Raw genomic sequence first — 18,321 nt, 5'->3', positions numbered from 1 at the left:
ATCCACTCTCAATTTGTTCTCTTAAATATAGAGGCAAACCCTCCCTCTCTGTAACTGTTTTTCCCCTTCCCTTCTCCCATGGACTTCTGTTAAGTTTCTCAAGATCCACATATGAGTGAAAACATGATATCTGTCCTTCTCTGACTGACTTATTTCACTCAGCATAATACCTTCCAGTTCCATCCACGTTACTGCAAATGGCATGATTTCATTCTTTCTCATTGCCAAGTAGTATTCCATTGTATATATAAACCACATCTTCTTTATCCATTCATCATTTGGTGGACATTTAGGCTCTTTCCCTAATTTGGCTATTGTTGAAATCACAGCTATAAACATTGGGGTACATGTGCTCCTATGACTTAGAACTTCTATATCCATTGGGTAGATTCCTAGCAGTTCTATTGCTGGGTCATAGGGTAGTTCTATTTTTAATTTTTTGTTTTCAAGAGCAGCTGCAACAGTTTGTATTCCCACCAACAGTTCAAGAGGGTTCCCGTTTCTCCACATCCTTGCCAGCATCTATAGTTTCCTGATTTGTTAATTTTAGCCACTCTCACTGGTGCGAAGTGGTATCTCAGTGTGGCTTTGATTTGTATAACCCTGATGATGACTGATGTTGAGCATCATTTCATGTCTGTTGGCTATCTGGATGTCTTTTTTGGAAAAGTGTCTAATCATGTCTTCTGCCCATTTTTTTCACTAGATTATTTGTTTTTTGGGTGTGGAGTTTGACAAGTTCTTTATAGATTTTGGATACTAGCCCTTTATCTGATATGTCATTTGCAAATACCTTTTCCCATTCCATTGGTTGCCTTCTAGTTTTATTGATTGTTTCTTTTGCAGTGCAGAAGCCTTTTATCTTGATGAGGTCCCAATAGTTCATTTTTGCTTTTAATTCCACTTCCTTTGGAGATGTGTTAAGCAAGAAATTGCTGCGGCTGAGGTAAAAGAGGTTGTTGCCTGCTTTCTCCTCTAGGATTTTGATGGTTTCCTGTGTCACATTTAGGTCTTTCATCCATTTTGAGTTTATTTGGTGTATGGTGTAAGAAAGTGGTCTAGTTTCATTCTTCTGCATGTTGCTGTCCAGTTCTCCCAACACCATTGCTAAAAAGACTGTCTTTTTTCCATTGAATACTCTTTCCTGCTATGTCAAAGATTAGTTGGCCATAAATTTGTGGGTCCAATTCTGGGTTCTCTATTCTATTCCATTGATCTATGTGTCTGTTTTTGCACCAATACCATACTGTCTTGATGAGTGTAGCTTTGTAGTAGAGGCTAAAGTCTGGGATTGTGATGCCTCCTGCTTTGGTTTTCTTCTTCAATATTACTTTGGCTATTCAGGATCTTTTGTAGTTCCATATGAATTTTAGGATTATTCTAGCTTTAAAAAGAATGTTGGTGCAGTTTTTGATTGGGATTGTATTGAATGTGTAGATTGCTTTGGGTAGTATTGGCATTTTAACAGTATTTATTTTTCCAATCCATGAGCACAAAATAAATGTTTTTCCATTTCTTTGTGTCTTCTTCAATTTCAATTTTAGGATCTCTTGTAGGGCTGGTTTAGTGGTGATGAATTCCTTCAGCTTTTGTTTGTTTGGGAAGACCTTTGTCTCTCCTTCTAGTCTGAATGACAGACTTGCTGGATAAAGGATTCTCAGCTGCATATATTTTCTGTTCATCACATTGAAGATTTCCTGCCATTCCTTCCTGGCCTGCCAAGTTTCAGTAGATAGATCCGTCACTAGTCTTATCGGTCTCCCTTTATATGTTAGTGTTTATCCCTAGCTGCTTTCAGAATTTTGTCTTTATCCTTGTATTTTGCCAGTTTCACTATGACACGTCATGCAGAAGATCGATTCAAGTTACGTCTGAAGGGAGTTCTCTGTGCCTCTTGGATTTCAGTGCCTTTTTCCTTCCCCAGATCAGGGAAGTTCTCAGCTATGTTTTGTTCAAGTACCCCTTCAGCCCCTTTCTCTCTCTCTTCCTCTTCTGGAATTCCTATTATACGGATATTGTTGTGTTTCATTGCATCACTTAGTTCTTTAATTCTCTCTTCATACTCCTGGATTTTTTTATCTCTCTTTTTCTCAGCTTCCTCTTTTTCCATAATTTTATCTTCTAGCTCACCTATTCTCTCCTCTGTCTCTTCAATCCGGGCTGTGGTCGCCTCCATTTTATTTTGCACCTCATCTATAGCATTTTTTAGCTCCTCATGACTGTTTCTTAGTCCCAAAGTATCTGTAGCAATAGATTCTCTGCTGTCCTCTTTGCTTTTCTCAAGCCCTGTGATTAATTTTATGACTATTATTTTAAATTCATGTTCCGTGATATTGCTTAAATTGTTTTTGATCAATTCGTTAGCTGCCGCTACTTCCTGGAGTTTCTTTTGAGGAGAATTCTTCCATTTTGTCATTTTGGATAGTCTGTGGGGTGGCACAGAACTGTAGGGCACTTCCCCTGTACTGTCTGGAGTAACTTGTGTTGGTGGGCGGGGCCACAGTCACACCCGATGTCTGTTCCTAGTCAACCGCTGGCATCACAGTCAGACTGGTGTGTACCTTATCTTCCCCTCTGCCTGGGGCAGGACTCACTGTGGAGTGGTGTGGCCCCTGTCTGGGCTACTTGCACACTGCCAGGATCGTGGTGCTGCTTTTATGGGATCTGGTGTATTAGCCAGGGTGGATCCGCAAGGTGCACCAGGGAGGGAAGGGCAGACTCAGCTCAGTTTGCTGTCAGTGGTCCCCTGCGGGAAGGGCCCTGCAGCACCAGGAGGGAAGCAGGCAGACCCGTCCAAGGGATGGATCTACAGAAGCACAGCATTGGGTGTTTGTGCGGTGCAAGCAAGTTCGGTGACGCAACTGGTTCCCTTTGGGAGTTCAGCTCGGGGATGGGAGAGGGAGATGGCGCTGGAGAGCGCCCTTGTTCCCCGTGGAGCTGAGCTCTGTCTTCTGGGGCTCAACACCTCTCCCACCCGGTGTACTTTTGCCCTCTCGCTCTCCGAGCAGGGCTGTTGACTTTTAACATTCCAGATGTCAGGTCCAGGTGGCTGTCAGAACTCATGGAATCCGGCCCCTCCGCGTTTGCAAGCCACAATTGGGGGCTCTGCCTTGCCCAGCGCGCTGCCCCCCCTCTGCCCCGGATCCCTCCCACCAGTCCGTGTAGTGCGCACCACCTCTCCGCCCTTCCTACCCTCTTCCATGGACCACTTGTGTACACTTGACTCTGGAGAGTCCATTCTGCTAGTCTTCTGGTGGTTTTATGGGTTATTTAGCAGATGTGGGTGGAATCTAAGTGATCAGCAGGATACGGTGAGCCCAGCATCCTCCTACGCAGCCAACTTCTCAGAACAGCCTGCCTGTATATATAAAATTCTAAAGATTCTACCAAAAAACTGTCAGAACCAAGAAATAAATTCAGTAAAGCCACAGGATACAAAATCAATGTACAGAACTCTGTTGCATTTCTATACACTGATAATGAAGCCTCAGAAAGAGAAATTAAGAAATCAATCCACCTGGCTCTGGTTCTCGCTGTGGCTTAGCCTCTGGGTGCTCACAGGCCCTTGGGGAGCCCCAGGTCAGGCCCCACAGCTTTCGCTCCATCCCCTCCTGGGGTGAGATTTCCAGACAAGGGTCAGGTTCAGGGTTCAGGCTGGTGCTGGCCAGCCAGGGGGAGGGGGCTGGTTTGCATATAGGGTCTCTCCCTCCCCTTGGGCTGCTGGAGGCAATAAGAGAGACTCTGGGAGCCCGTCTGAGGGACATTGAGGACACACTGCTGAGCAGGGGTCTCCACCATGGCCTGGGCTCCTCTCCTGCTCACACTGCTGGCTCACTGCACAGGTGGCTGGAGGCTGGGATCAGGGCTGGAGACGAGAGGACTGTGGAACCATGTATGGGCCCTGTCCACTGACCCCTCTCTCTCACCCCGTGTCTCTCTTCTGACTTGCAGGGTCCTGGACCCAGTCGGTGGTGACTCAGCCATCTGCAGTGTCCTAGCCTGTGAATAAGACTGTTACCACCTCCTGCACCGGAAGCAGCAGCAATGTTGGGCTGGAGGTGTGTCCTGGTACCAACAGCTCCCAGGCAGTGTCCCCAACGTTGTCATCTATGGTAGCAGTGCTCGGCCTGCGGGGGTCCCGTCCAGACTCTCAGGCTCCAGGTCAGGGAACGTGGCCTCCCTGAGCATCTCTAGGCTCTAGCCTGGGGATGAGGCTGATTATTACTGCTCAGTGTGGGACCACAGTCTCAAAGCTCACACACTGCTCTAGGCCTGTGGGGAAGGGAGAACCAAACCTGCTGTCCCCTCAGCAATGGACTTCCTGTGAAGCTCACACCCCTTGGCCGACACAGCTGCTTCTTTCTTCGTTTCTTCTAAAAGTGGAGTCTTAGAGCAAGGCTAGGGAATTTTTTCTAGAAAAAGCATCCTCGTTCTCTCAAATTGTGCCCGTAAACCCAGCCCTACGCTGCAAAACATTGTCTGATTTTCTTCCGTTGGGCAGGATTTACTGCACACCTGGGGGCAGGCTGTTCTGGGAATTGAGTCCCCGTTGGGTCAGACCCCGGCAGGTTTCATGTGTTCCTGATCAGGATAGACGACTGTACAGAGATCCGTCCCTGCACACCCTGTGGTGAACACCAAGTATGTGCCAGACATGACCCTTGGGCTTAGGCTCAGCGTGAGTGCACTAGGGACGATCTACGTCCTCATGTTGCTGAAAATGTCCTGGGAGAGAAAGAGGACAAAGAAGTATGAATAGCAACACCTAAGATGTTTCTGGAGAGTGAACAAGGGTGAGGCAGTGAGGTGGACCTGGAACATTGGAGGGGTTGACAGGAAACCCCTGAATCTGACATGCTGGGATGATGTCTCAGTGCTGCATAGATGATCAAGGAGCCAGAGAGGAGTGTGAGGAGAGGACCAGGCAGAGGCTGTTGACTGTGTCCCCATCAGACCCCTCCTCCTGAAGTCAGGGGTCCAGGCTCGGGTCCTGCTGGAAGAGCTGTGCTGAGAGGTGGGTCCCAAGGAGCCACCTCTGTCTTTCTGACAAGGCAGAGCTGCCTCTTTCCAATCCCTTCCCCTGTGGTCCTTGTTGATGGACTCCCCCACTCCCACAAACAGTAGACAGAAGATGAATCCAGGGGAGGCCCGGGGGTCTGACCTTGCTCAGTAAAGTGGGGTCAGAGGGAGGAGGAGCGCCCCAGCCTTCCCAAGCCGTGGGATGTGGCCAGGCCAGGCTTCTGTCTGCCTGCTATGCCAGCCGAGGACACATCATTCCTCAGGGGCCAGGTCTCTGGTCACCCTGTCCTCCACTCATGTAAATCCATGAGGGAGGGTCAGGATCTGGGGAGGCTACTGTAGGGAATGGAGCGGTGGGGGGGAGGGGGTGAGAATGTTGCAGCCTAGTGATGGGCCCTGTGGTGAGGGATCTCCCCCAGGAGTGAGGAGGGGGCCGTGGAACTGGCAGGAGTCAAGAGGGCCTTCCCTTCCCCCAGGCGCGATACTCACATTCCCTTTCACATGCTTTGTCACCTGTAACGGGGCTAGAAAGGGCTGCTGTGGGCACGTGTATGAACTACACGGGTGAGCCCAGAGCTGTGGACCCAGCACCTGACGGCCATCAGGAGCAGCTCAGTAACGAGGGTCCAGACAACCACGGGCCTCTAACTGGGGTGCCAGTTTTGTCACAGAGGACAGGATGTTTTTGGGGTGTGAAGGTATGTGGGATAGAATGGAATAATCCATGTGGTTTTGGCCAGCAATCAGGGACAGAAGTCAGGGCCACCAGGGGGCCAGCCATCAGTGTGCTCGCTAGAGGATACTCACCTGATGGGACCTGGGGCTAATCACCACCCAGGCTGCCTGTGCCCTTAGGTTAGGTCCTCTCTTCTTCCTCTGGCTCATTCCACCTGTGAAATCCTAGGGCACGGGAGCTGGACAGACGTACAGCAAAGGCGTACCTGAGTGCAGCAACTCCACCCACATGGGAATTTCTGGATAGAAGGAGACTTTCAGGAGCCCAGTCTCCGTAACAGAGCTTTAGAGGTCAGAGTCTGCATGTCCATCATGACCTGGGCCCCTCTCCTCCTCACCTCCCTCCCTCCCCACACAGCTGAGAGCCAGACTCACCCAAGGTGGGTGGGAGATGCGCCAGCTCTGCTCCAAACCCTCACTCTCATTCACAGTGGACTCCTGCCCTGCTCAAAGTCCCCTGTGTCCCTTTAGAGTGTCTGTGGGTCAGGCAGGGCTGACACGGCCACCGTCAGTGATCAAGGTCCTAGAATGATGGCCAAGTTCTCTTATACTGGACACAGTAACATTGCTGGCAGTGAGGCAGAAGCTTGGCTTCAGCAACACCTGAGCCATGTCCTCAAACTTCATTTCAATGGAAGAACAAACATCTAGCCCTCTGGGGTCTCCACAGAGTTTCTGGATGTAGGGCAAGCAGCCTGGCTTCCCTGAACATCCCTGGTCTTCAGGCTGAGAGGGAGGCTGTTTATTTCTGCTCAGCATGGAAAAGCAGCCTTGGAGTTGCACCGTGCCTCAGGCCAGTTGGGAAGCGACACCCCAACCCTGACCTCCCAGGCGTCACCCATCACCTGAAGACCATGTCACTGGCCCCAGAAGAGACAAGAGCTGGGTTTCCGCTGACAATCGTGTGGACCACTCAGGATTAGAAGACATAATAATGTGAGGATAAAAGGTTGCATCTGCAGAATTAGCAAGTGCATGGGAAGTATCATTACGAATCTATTTGGCCTTTGTGACAATATGTACATTCACGTGCTTTCCCAAAGGGGAAACACAGATTTCAGGTTTAAGTAAATCGGTATTTATTTTTCCAGGTCTTTCTGTTCCATTTGGAGATGCTGAATTCATGTGTTCAGCTGGTCCATCTCTCTTCCCTCCAGGAGACATGTTCACCAGGGTCACCAGCCCCCACCCTCCCCTGTTTCTTGGGCCTTGGCCCATGTTCTGACCTCTGACCCAGGGCTATCCCCCTTCTGCAGGGACATCGGTTGGGTCACCTTACAGATCCCACCTTACATACCACAGCTGTGCTCAGACCTCTTTGTCCCGATTCCCGTGCACACCGCACATGCACCTGGGCAGTATCCCCGTCTGCCTGTCCTTTGGGCACCCCGTGTGTCCTTCCAGGTACCACATGCAGTGTCTGACAACAGGAGACACAGTTGCAGCTCCAGGGATACAGTTGACAGAGGTGGCCCTTTTGCGATAAATCATAGTCTTCACTGAGGTGCTCTGCCCTGAACACCTGCTCTCCTGGGCTGAGGCTGATGGTCAGGAATCCCCGGGAGAGTCTCTGTCCCTGTGGACAGCTCATCCCTCAACCATCTACGGGCTCCACTCAGCGCTTGGTCAGGACACTTATTTTGTGACATAGCCTCAGTGCTGCTCTCACGGAGCTCAAGCCTCATGGGGACAACAGACACAAACCCCCTGTGCTGTCAGGGGTGGGCTGTCACTCCCTCAGTCACTGCAGTGGTACCTCTATCCAGGCTGCACTCTGAAGGAAAGTCTTGTGTCCCAAAACAGGGCCACAGGGGCTGTGATCTCAAGGACAAAGCCAGTCCCTTCTCCTCCTCTCCATCACTCAGATGAGATAGCTTTGACAGAATCTCCGGGGTCCAGGTGGCCTGGGGTACTAGAAATTCATTCATCTCGTCACGGGTAGTTGAATGAATGATTGCACTATACACAACATCTGGACACAAATTGCGGGGACTGTAGCTGTTCCCATTGCAGAGAGTGGTCAGCCCCAAATCCTTTTGCCTTAGAAGCTCTGTCTTTTGGTAATTTTATGAGTATTATGGTTCTGAGTGCCTAAGTAGAGACCCCTCAAAGGGTTTCATTGGGCATCATGTTGACCTTTCCTACCTGGAAGATTAGACCCACAATATAAATAAGTGATTTTAGCAAAAGGATATAAACCCCTCTTATACTGAGAACAGAACAAATTCCTGCACAGCAGGACCTTTCTCTTTCCAGGAGGGTCATTCTCAGGTTATGGAAACACAGGCATCAGGGAAGCCAGCGGTGGGAAAGGAGAGGTTCACCCAGAGACCAGCAGGGGGCACTGTGACACTGTGTCTGGGGCTTTCTGCAGGACAGGGGCAGTCCTCCACTGACAGAAAGCAAGGACTGGGCCCCTTGCGTCCAGTGGGGCCAAGGCAGGTGTGTCCGGTCAGGACCTGGAGGAGTCCCTGGACCCTGGCCTGTGTGTGGTCCCCACAGCTGCTGCTTCCAGGCCCACCCAGGGGGAACGCAGTGCATCAGGAAGTCTCCAGTCCAAGGGCCACAGACCCTGTGTGTGCACATGGAGAAGAGGGAGGGGTGGGTCTAATTTGCATGAGCAGCCCCTCCTCTGTGACCCTGTGGACAGGGGATAAGACAGCCGGGGGCAATCCAGCCCCAGCTCTGCGGCCTAAGAAGGGCGTCTCTGTGTGTCACCATGGCCTGGATCCCCATCCTCCTCGTGCTCCTCTGTCACTGCACAGGTAGGGACAGGATCCAGGGCACCAGGGTGGGCCCGCAGCCAGAGTCAAATCCCTCTGGCTCAGCTCCCTAATCTCATGTACCCTGTCCCTTGTCTTCCCTCTGCTGTGTCTGTGTTTGCAGGTTCCCTGTCCCAGCCTGTTGTGACTCAGCCAGCCTCCCTCTCTGCATCTCTGGGAGCCACAGCCAGACTCACCCGCACCCTGAGCAGCGGCTTCAATGTTGGGGGCTACTACATAAATTGGTTCCAGCAGAAGCCAGGGAGCCCTCCCTGGTATCTCCTGTACTACTACTCAGACTCAGATAAGCACCAGGGTCCTGGCGTCCCCAGCCGCTTCTCTGGGTCCAAAGATGCCTCGGCCAATGCAGGGCTTCTGCTCATCTCTGGGCTGCAGCCTGAGGACGAGGCTGACTATTACTGTGCAATCTGGCACAGTAGTGCCAGTCACAGTGACACGAACTCATGGGGAAGTGGGACAAATATCTCAGCTTGCTCAGATCCCTGCACTCTGACTCTTCCAGTTGAAAATAACTTGAATGCACACTGACTGTCTTTGGAAGTAGCTTCTAGGTCACAATACCCTTCCTCCCAGTGTCCTATTCAACCTCTTTGTACTGTCAGGAAAACAAACAAGCCAACAAACAAACGGGCAACAAAGAAACCCACGACAATGCTGACATTTTGTCTGGTGGTTAAAGTGTAAAACTCAGAGAGTGTTGAGCTGGCCCTTTTTCTCTTTATAAAGGCACATCCACTGTCTTAGTTTTCTGGTCAGAGTCTGGACCATCACAGCAGGTGGACAGTGCTCCAGAATGTGGACTCTGTTCCTCCAGGGGTTGGGGCAGAGGCTCCCTTCCCTCCAGGTTCCTGTGCTCAGAGCTGGTTGAATAGCTGTGTGTTCCAGGTAGGATGTACTAAATAAGATTGGTGCCGAGGGAGGACTCAGAACAGAAGAAATAGCAGGCACAGAGCTGGCTGGGAAACCAGGTTAGCTACTTGCCCTTTAAATTGTGACCTCAGGGGAGGGTGATTAGCCAGGGGAGAAACTTTAGGTGTCAGCAAAACCCTCAGTAGTGCTTGTGAATATAACATGCAGCGCTCCTTCATTGCTACAAAATGCTGGGTCTGCTCTTGGGAAGGTGGGAAGTAGATCCCACAGATGTGAATTTACCAAAGCTGACACCATCAGCTTTGGGTACCCCTGTGGCTGGTTTCCTGAACTCCCAGGCCCTGACTCTGTCCTCCTCTCTTCTCCTGTGACATCAAGGCTCATCAGTGATCCAAGCAGCGGGAGGCTGTGGAGCGACAGGGCAGGATGTCCCCTATCTGTGCACAAAGAAGTCCAGCCCTGTGTCTTTCCAGAAGGAAGTTCTTCCATTTGTGACAACATGGACGAACCTGCCAGATGTTACCCTAGGAGAAATCAGCCCTACAGAGAAAGACAAATGCTATATAATCTCATTTATATGTGGAATCTACAGGAAATATAATGTTAAAAATTACTGTACAGTTTTACTGATGTCGATGAGTTAGAATAAGGTAACACATACCAGGACAAGAAGGATATTTGTATAAGTTCAGCGTCTTACATAAATATTGATTTTGAACTGTTAATTTATAGTGATGAAAATAAACATAACAAGATTTATTATTTTATCACTCTGTATTGTGCAATTCAGATACTGAGTATACTCACAGTGTTTTATAACCACCACAACTATCCATTTCCAGAGCTTTTTTATCATCCCGAGCACCCAACAGGGGAATGGGTAATCTGGAATGGCAGAGGAGCCAGGCCCCAGGAACCCATGCCAATGCAGGAAGCAGCAGAGGGCAGAGGGCAGCTCCCATGGGGCTCTTGGCAGATATGGCCGGACCCAGGTGGGAGCATTCGTTAGGCTGTGCTTCTTACCCCGGAATGACCACGTGGGTGCACGCTGCAGCCCATGGTACGGGGATCCGTGTGCCCGCAGCAGGGGGTCCAGAAACTCCAGCTTTCTTCCCAAAGTGTGTCAGGGAACATCCGTGAGAACTGAGGACCTCCTATGAGGCATCTGCTATATGATTCATGCTTATTCTTGTCTGAATTCCCTGCAAAATCCATGTGTGCTCTCCTCCAGAGTCTGAGGAAAGGCCTCATTTACAGTCTACATTCTCTGTGCTTGTCAAGCGGAACTTGCACTTATTTCTGGTCTTTTTATTTATATTATTTGGGTACTTTTAGCTTTATTTATTTATTTTAAGAGAGAGAGAGAGAGAGAGAGAGAGAGAGAGAGAGAAAGGAGCAGAGAGAGAGGGACAGAGAATCCCAAGGAGGCTCAGAACCCGGCTCAGGGCTCAATCACAGAAGTGGAGATCATGACCCGAACTGAAATCAAGAGTCTGACACCCAACCGACTGAGCCACCCTATTTCTGGCCTTTTGAATCTGTACCATTGATATATGTGTCTGTTTGGGGACCGATACCATACCAATTATAGGTAATGTAGAAAATGCAAAGTTTGATGGATGATAGAGAGATAGAATATACTCACGTGATCTATAGCCATGCACCGTCATTGATCTACCTCATCCAGTTGAGTGCAGAGGTAATGGGGACTGGCCCGCCAGAATGGGAAGTGAGATGAGAAAACTGAACTGTCCCCCCAGGGGTCCCGAAAAAGGCTGTTGAGGGGTGTGCATGCTCTCCAATCTTGACTCACTGGGCAGAAACATCATCCCCCAGCGGTCCATAAGTCTTGGCCCCAACAACACAAGTCTCTAAGTAGTGGGGCGAGCCCAGGGTGATTCGTGCTGAGGAGGCCCTGTGTCTGCAGCAAGGACTGAGGTGTGGTGGCACCTGCAGCACAGGAAGAAGCCCTGAGGGAGGAGAAGTTCTGGCCCTGTGGGGGTGGACAGTATGCCAGGCTGACTGAAGTCCTTAGTGCCCTGGTGTCTCTCTCACAGCTCCAGGATGTCCCTTCCAGTCATGGGTGTGGCTGGACACTGAGACAGCAGGGGGCGCTGTGGGCCTGTGCCTGAGTGGTGTCTGTGTGGGGAGGGGTCCCAGCTGAGAACCCAGGCCTGGAGCCCTGCCTTGCACCCTCTACAAAATTGTGCCTAGAGGAGTTTCCCTAGTCCCACCCACCCCACACTCAGCTGTAACCACGTTCAGTCCCAGGGGAGGGAGAGATTTGCATGAAGGCTTCCTCTCTCTCTTCCAGGAGGGGAGAGGATAAGAGAGGCTTTGTGCAGGTCTCTCCCTTGAGGGCTCAGAGGCACAGCCTGGAGTGTCTCTACCCTGGCCTGGACCCCTCCCCTCCTCACCTTCCTTGCTCTCTGCTCAGGTTACTGGCTGTGGAAAGCGGAAGAATTGCTTCTGGGGACCCCTAAGTTGCTTGTTTCCCCCATTTTGAGAACACACTGTGGGTAATAACCTGATACTGACCTGTGTCTCCACTGCTGTGTTGCTGGGTCCTGGGCACTGTCTGTGTTGACACAGAAAGCCTCTTTATCAGGGTCTGTGGGCTAGAAGGTCACCCTCACCCGCACTGGAATCAGCAACAATGTTGGGTCTTATTATGTGGGCTGGTACCCACAGATTCCCCACCGTGTCCCCAAAGCTGAGATGCTCAGAAGCACTAGGCCCTCTGGGATCCCAGCTGGATTCTCGAGAACAGGGCCTCTCTGATCATCTCGGGCCTGCGGCCTGAGGACGAGGTTGGTCATTACTGACACAGTGCTCTAAGCCCGTGGGCAAATGATACAGCAACGTGCCCCAGTTTCCCATGGTCACTGCCAGTGACAAATAAACAGGGAGACCATGGACACCCCACAGGGTCTGAGGGTCTGACTCTCTGAGCACAGAACAACTATGAAGAGTCAGTGACAGTAGCTTCGTCTCATGTTGTTTTCTTCTAAAAATAAGACAAATCTCTTAAGATAATTTACAGGCATAAAGTGCAGTCATTTAAATGGTACAATTCAGGGGCGCCTGGGTGGCGCAGTCGGTTAAGCGTCCGACTTCAGCCAGGTCACGATCTCGCAGTCCGGGAGTTCGAGCCCCGCGTCAGGCTCTGGGCGGATGGCTCGGAGCCTGGAGCCTGTTTCCGATTCTGTGTCTCCCTCTCTCTCTGCCCCTTCCCCGTTCATGCTCTGTCTCTGTCTGTCCCATAAATAAATAAAAACGTTGAAAAAAAAAATTTAAATGGTACAATTCAGTGGTCTGTAGTATGTTTCCTGAGTTTGGCAAACATCATCAGGATCAAATTGACAACATTTCCATCACCTGCAGAAAAACCCCTGACCCCCGAGCAGTGAGTCCATGGCCCCCCGGCATCAGCCCTTTGGAGCCGAAAATTCCTTTCTGTGTGCAGTGATTTTCCTGTTGTGCACATTTCACAGGTGCCGAATCACAGACCACGTGCCCCCGGAAGCGCACCATTCAGTGGCATCAGCGTGTGCATTGTTGTAGGAACATCATGGGCACCATATTTATTTATTTATTTATTTTTCCAATATATGAAATTTATTGTCAAATTGGTTTCCATACAACACCCAGTGCTCATCCCAAAAGGTGACGGGCACCATATTTAAATACAGGGAACGTTTCATCGTTTCATCTAGAGACGTGTTCATCTTGTGCAGAGGACACGCGGATCTATCTAGATGGCTGCAATTTTAATAGAGGCTGTCGAAATAGCATAATTATTTTCCATGATGGTGTGTAATCACAGATTCTTTTTTAAAAGTTTATTTTCTGATGGCTATTTTCCCACATTGTCATTTTTTATTTTGTAGATTTCTGCATACTGCAATTTTATTCAATAGTTTAGCTGGTGTTGTTTATTATTATGAAGAATAATATTATGTGTTACGGTCCATATTTCAAGTTTTTGTCTCATACATTTTTCCTTTCCTTGTGGTGGGGAGGTGGGCTCTGTGGCCTTTCTCTTTTTCCCATTCCCTCATGCCCAGCAGACTCTACATGTCTCCTCCCCCCTCTTTTTCCTTAGATGTTTCCAGAGCGTCCCTCCTGACTTCGCTTTCTCTCCCATCTGCCCACAGCACTGCATCTGAGACCTCCCGTTTCACTATTGCTCGCCCTGGATGCCCGTCCTGGGGTCAGGGCTTGGTCTCTCCACTTGCTGTCCTGTGTCTTCACTCGCAGGGGCTTTTTCCAGTGGTGGTGGTTCAGACCCATGGCTAGCTTTCCCCTTCTGTCACCCCAGCCTTTTCGGGAACTGACTTCTCTTTCCACTGACGCTCATGATTTGTGGTATGAACGTGGGAACAAGGCCACGAGGGATTCTGGGCTGGTTTTGTGTTCATTTATCATTTATTTTCACTTCCAGGTTGGAGAAGTTGATACATAATAAGTCTCATGTGGATATTACTTCAGCTACCCAGAATTTTTCATGAAAAATATTGTGAAGTCTAAACTAATAACAATAAAAGGAGACCTCCCTTAACAACAGATACCTTTAAAATTATTTCATTTTTTTCTAACTTACTTTGATATAAAGGGTGAAAATGAGCAGACAAAGATAATTTTAAGAAAACTGTTACTTAATATTTGTCTGAAATTTCTTATTAAGAGACTTAAATGTCACTAAAACCACAGGTAGAGAGTAGAGAGAAGAAGGCAGGTTTCCAAGTTAAGGGATGAAATATATTACTTAGAAGTGTTGGAGCTACTTTGAGTTCTCTCCTTGGTGAGGTACAGGCAGAGGCTTCAGCAGATGCTGTCACACAAAGGAAACTTTATTTGCCACAGATAAGGGGATCAGGGACAAGAATTATCAAAGCTGTGACTCCCTCAGTGGAGGCGAGTGGGTTCCTTTCGTTCGGGGTTAGGATGGATACCCAGAAAAGGGAGTTTTGTCATCTTATGCAAGAGTGGGCATGAGGTTGTGCAGGAATATGGAGCACAGGAGCTTGTGTCCCCATCGTGTGGTAGGTCAATGAAGCTTGTCCTCCTCCTAGGGCAGAGACTTAACATTATAAAGAGGCAGAGGTCCCTGGAGGACACTCCCTGGTCCATCTGCACTGGTGGAGCTGTTGCAGGAGATAAAACTGGTCTAGGCTCCCAGGCTCTTTCTGCTGTTTGCCTCTGAAATAGATGAACTTCCTGTGAAAAAGAAGGGGTGTCAGTGGGGTCCCGCTGGTGACCTTTTTAACCTCATTAACCTGTGGGGCAAGGTTTCAATCCTGCAAAAACAACTCAAGCATGTGCTTTAGGTCAAAGTTTACTTTTGTTCCTGCACTGGGGCTTTTCCTCTGGTCATTGTCTCTGAAGCACTCAGGCTATTTCCTGGCCTGGTGGAGACTGGTAGGTTGGCATCCCCTTTGTTCTCCTCAAACCCTGAACTCCTGACCTTGTTGCATTTCTGTTTTCTTTTCCTCCCAGGAAAGTGCTCAGTATGGGTGCTGGGCAAGTAGAACCTGCAGGGCACAGACCACAGAAAAAGCTGGGGGGCCCAAATGAGTGCTCTTGGGGCAGGAAAGCTGTCTCCTCTTTATATACAGAGACTTTTTTCCCACCTGGGGACCCCTTCAGTTATGCTTTCAGATGGCTCAGGGTATTTAGTTTAAAAACATGGTGCTGGGGCGCCTGGGTGGCGCAGTCGGTTAAGCGTCCGACTTCAGCCAGGTCACGATCTCGCGGTCCGTGAGTTCGAGCCCCGCGTCAGGCTCTGGGCTGATGGCTCGGAGCCTGGAGCCTGTTTCCGATTCTGTGTCTCCCTCTCTCTCTGCCCCTCCCCCGTTCATGCTCTGTCTCTCTCTGTCCCAAAAATAAATAAAAAACGTTGAAAAAAAAATTTAAAAACATGGTGCTAACAAGCAGCTCTGGGCGGCTTAGTCAGTTAAATGTCGGACCTCAGCTCAAGTCATGATCTCCTGGTTTGTGATTTCAATTCCCAAGTCCGCCTGTCTGCTGTCAGCAAGGAGCCAGCCTAGGGGCTAAAGCAGACAGGGGGAACAACCTCAGGGTTAACAAGGCACCTTTTCTTTTGTTAACCATCTCTGCTCTGGGCTGCTTTGCCTGCAGTGCAGCGGTCTGTAGCTCAATTTACCTGTTTATCTAACTTGGTCCTTTCCTCCAGTGAAAGCAGTTTTTCTGCTATAGTGCTAAGTTGGAGAGTGCTTCTGCCCTGAATGCCTAATCTGGCTTACCTCATATACCTTTGTATGGGGAGCCTTTGTGCCTGTTCTTATTTTAGACCTTTTCCCCTCCCTCTCTATTCTGGGGGCTCTGCAACCCCTTTCTATTCTGGGGTGCCTTTGCAGCTCCCTATTCTTGGGATGTCTTTATATCCCCCTAGTCTTGGGGTGCCAATCTGGTTTGCCCAAACTCAGTTGCCGGAGTGCAGCTCCAGCAGATCCAGGAGTTCCCGAAGAATGAACGGCCTTGGCGAAAAAGTGAAAATAAAACAAAACTAAAATAAAAAACTAAAATAAAAACAAAAAATAAAAATGGACACAGACAACAGCAGTGTGTTGAACCGGCTGATTTATTGCAGTAAATGTGGAATTATATACGTTAGTGATTTCCTTGTAGCATACGTCAACTATGTTTTTCTAACATTACATAATTTTGAAAATGTTCCTATGTGTAAACAACCTTTAAGAAATAACATGGTTGGGGCGCCTGGGTGGCTCAGTCGGTTAAGCGTCCGACTTCGGCTCAGGTCATGATCTCACAGTTGGTGAGTTCGAGCCCCGCGTCGGGCTCTGTGCTGACAGCTCAGAGCCTGGAGCCTGTTTCAGATTCTGTGTATCCCTCTCTCTCTCTGACCCTCCCCCATTCATGCTCTGTCTCTCTCTGTCTCAAAAAAAGTAAATAAACGTTAAAAAAAAAATTAAAAAAAAAAAAAAAAAAAAAAAAAAGAAATAACATGGTGATTTTGCCCTAACTTTCCCGCATACCCTTTGATTATAGATTAATTTCTTACATTATTCCATTAGGCATCTGCGTTTGTCTATAATCTACAAAGGATTTGCTTAGCTGTTCTCGTGAAAGGCCCTCCATTTCTTAACACCTCAAGTGGAACAGTTATAGGGACATGACCTCCTAACCACATGAGGCCAGAAGAACAATGTGTTTGCCTCGGTCCGAGGTGCCAGAAAGGGGCTGAAAAAGCCTTAGAAACCCATGCCTCACACATTCTCACAGAGACAATGCACCTAGGAACCAATGAACCGTTCTGTAGCTTAACCGACTAGGTTCAGTCACCATCTGGAATGCCTCCGGGGGCCAGGTGGGCCTAGGGGATGAAGTCACCTGTGCCCAGAGATACAACCTTAGTTTCCGGAGTGAGGCTTTCAGATCCGTATGTCTCTCCTTACAGGCCCTCTTTGCTGGCAAATGCATGAGGCTCTCCTTCCTGCAAGTAGAGGAGTCTCCATAGGGGATAGCAAGGGCTAACCGTAAGGCCGGACAATTTCTTGCGGAACCTTAATTTCTTCCCTAATGGTTCTTTTCCCAGGGGGGCTGCCGAGCGCAATTCCCCAACAGACAATACCCCAGGTACTTTTAAGGCCAAGTTACATAAAAGCAGGAGTACAAGAAGCTTCACTGTCGGCGGGCCGCCCTGCAGTCACCAATCCGTCCACAGCCCGGGGCCTGCCACACAGGCTGGGAGAGCTCGGCTTCCAGCACTCAGTTGTGAGCATTCTATGGCGTTGTATTTCTTTATGCCTTGTTAGCCCCTTGGTGTCAGCCCGGGAGACTCCTATGCTTATGCCCCACAGTGAACATCTTCTTTTGTCATCAATAAGAAAACAAAACATGAGCCTGTTAACAACTAGTGGGTGACGCCATGAAACTTACATTCTAGCTTCTATTTTCCAGTGTGGAGTCTGGGTGGAAGATACTTTCTCACTTCAAGGAGATTGAAGAAGTCTGACTGTGCACTGTAGACAGGGACAGCCCTAACAATGGGCTACAGAGAGGAATGTGAGAAATGAAGGATCACAGGGTGTCTGACTTGGGATGCCCTGAAGAGAGTCTCATACATTCACAGCGGGAGCAGCCATCACGGCCATGTGCACCTGCAGCCAGTCAACTGGGGGGCTCAGCTGCAGAGGGAGCAGTATTTGGATTTGATGGGGTGGGTGGTCAGTGAGGCGGGTGGGACTAAACCTCGAGGGGTATGTGGGATGGATTGTGATCATGCTAATGATGACCCAGGATTTTAAGAGTGTGAGGAGGGCAGGGAGTCTAAGGAAGTGAAGAAACCAGCAGGAAAAGGGAGAGAGAAAATGCCACTTCTTCCATGTCATAAGTGTCCTCTCACCCACCCTCATATTGGACACGAGGGAGTGGTATCTGTCTCACCAGGCCTCCTGCCTTGTCTCCTTGACACCAAAGGAGAAGGAGAAATAAATCAGTTGCGATAATAGCCAAAGTATTAAATGACAGCTGAGGGGCCCCTGGGTGGCTCCGTCAGTTAAATATGTGACTTCGGTTCAGGCCATGATCTCATGGCTACCGAGTTCAAGTGCCACGTCGGGCTCTCTGCTGACAACTCGGAGCCTGGAGCCTGCTTCCCATTCTGTCTCCCCTCTCTCTGCACTTCCCCCACTTGTGTTCCGTCTCTCTGTCTCTCAAATATGTATAAACATTAAAAAAAATTTAAAAAGACCGATGAAAGCGTCTCCCTCACTCTCTCAGGTAGGATGAATTCTCTTCCACTTCCTGCACAGCTCAAGACCTATTTGTGCTCATGGAAAAGAATGAATGAGTATATGAATGAGAGTGATAAAAGTTTTCGGAGAACAAAACATAGAAGAGTACATCTTCAGTTTGGTAAAGAAAACTA

General features: G+C 49.2%; 1 long non-coding RNA gene and 1 pseudogene across 2 annotated transcripts in view; one reads left to right on the top strand and one right to left on the bottom strand.

The window, feature by feature from the left end:
• Positions 1-18,321, bottom strand: part of LOC147575369 (uncharacterized) — a 473,279-nt gene that overhangs the window by 4,611 nt on the left and 450,347 nt on the right. The window lies entirely within an intron of this gene.
• Positions 8,389-18,321, top strand: part of LOC147575371 (immunoglobulin lambda variable 5-52-like) — a 447,861-nt pseudogene continuing 437,928 nt past the window's right edge. Inside the window, exons 1-2 of the transcript XR_015242332.1 lie at positions 8,389-8,519; positions 8,641-8,952. The product of XR_015242332.1 is annotated as an immunoglobulin lambda variable 5-52-like (transcript). The remainder of the gene's footprint in view (positions 8,520-8,640; positions 8,953-18,321) is intronic.

Source organism: Puma concolor, chromosome D3, assembly GCF_028749965.1.
Source record: "Puma concolor isolate L17-30 chromosome D3, mPumCon1.1.hap2, whole genome shotgun sequence".
In the NCBI taxonomy this organism is placed as follows: domain Eukaryota; kingdom Metazoa; phylum Chordata; class Mammalia; order Carnivora; family Felidae; genus Puma; species Puma concolor.
The sequence above is the reverse complement of the archived record's forward strand: the minus strand, read 5'-3'. Positions and strand labels throughout refer to the sequence as shown.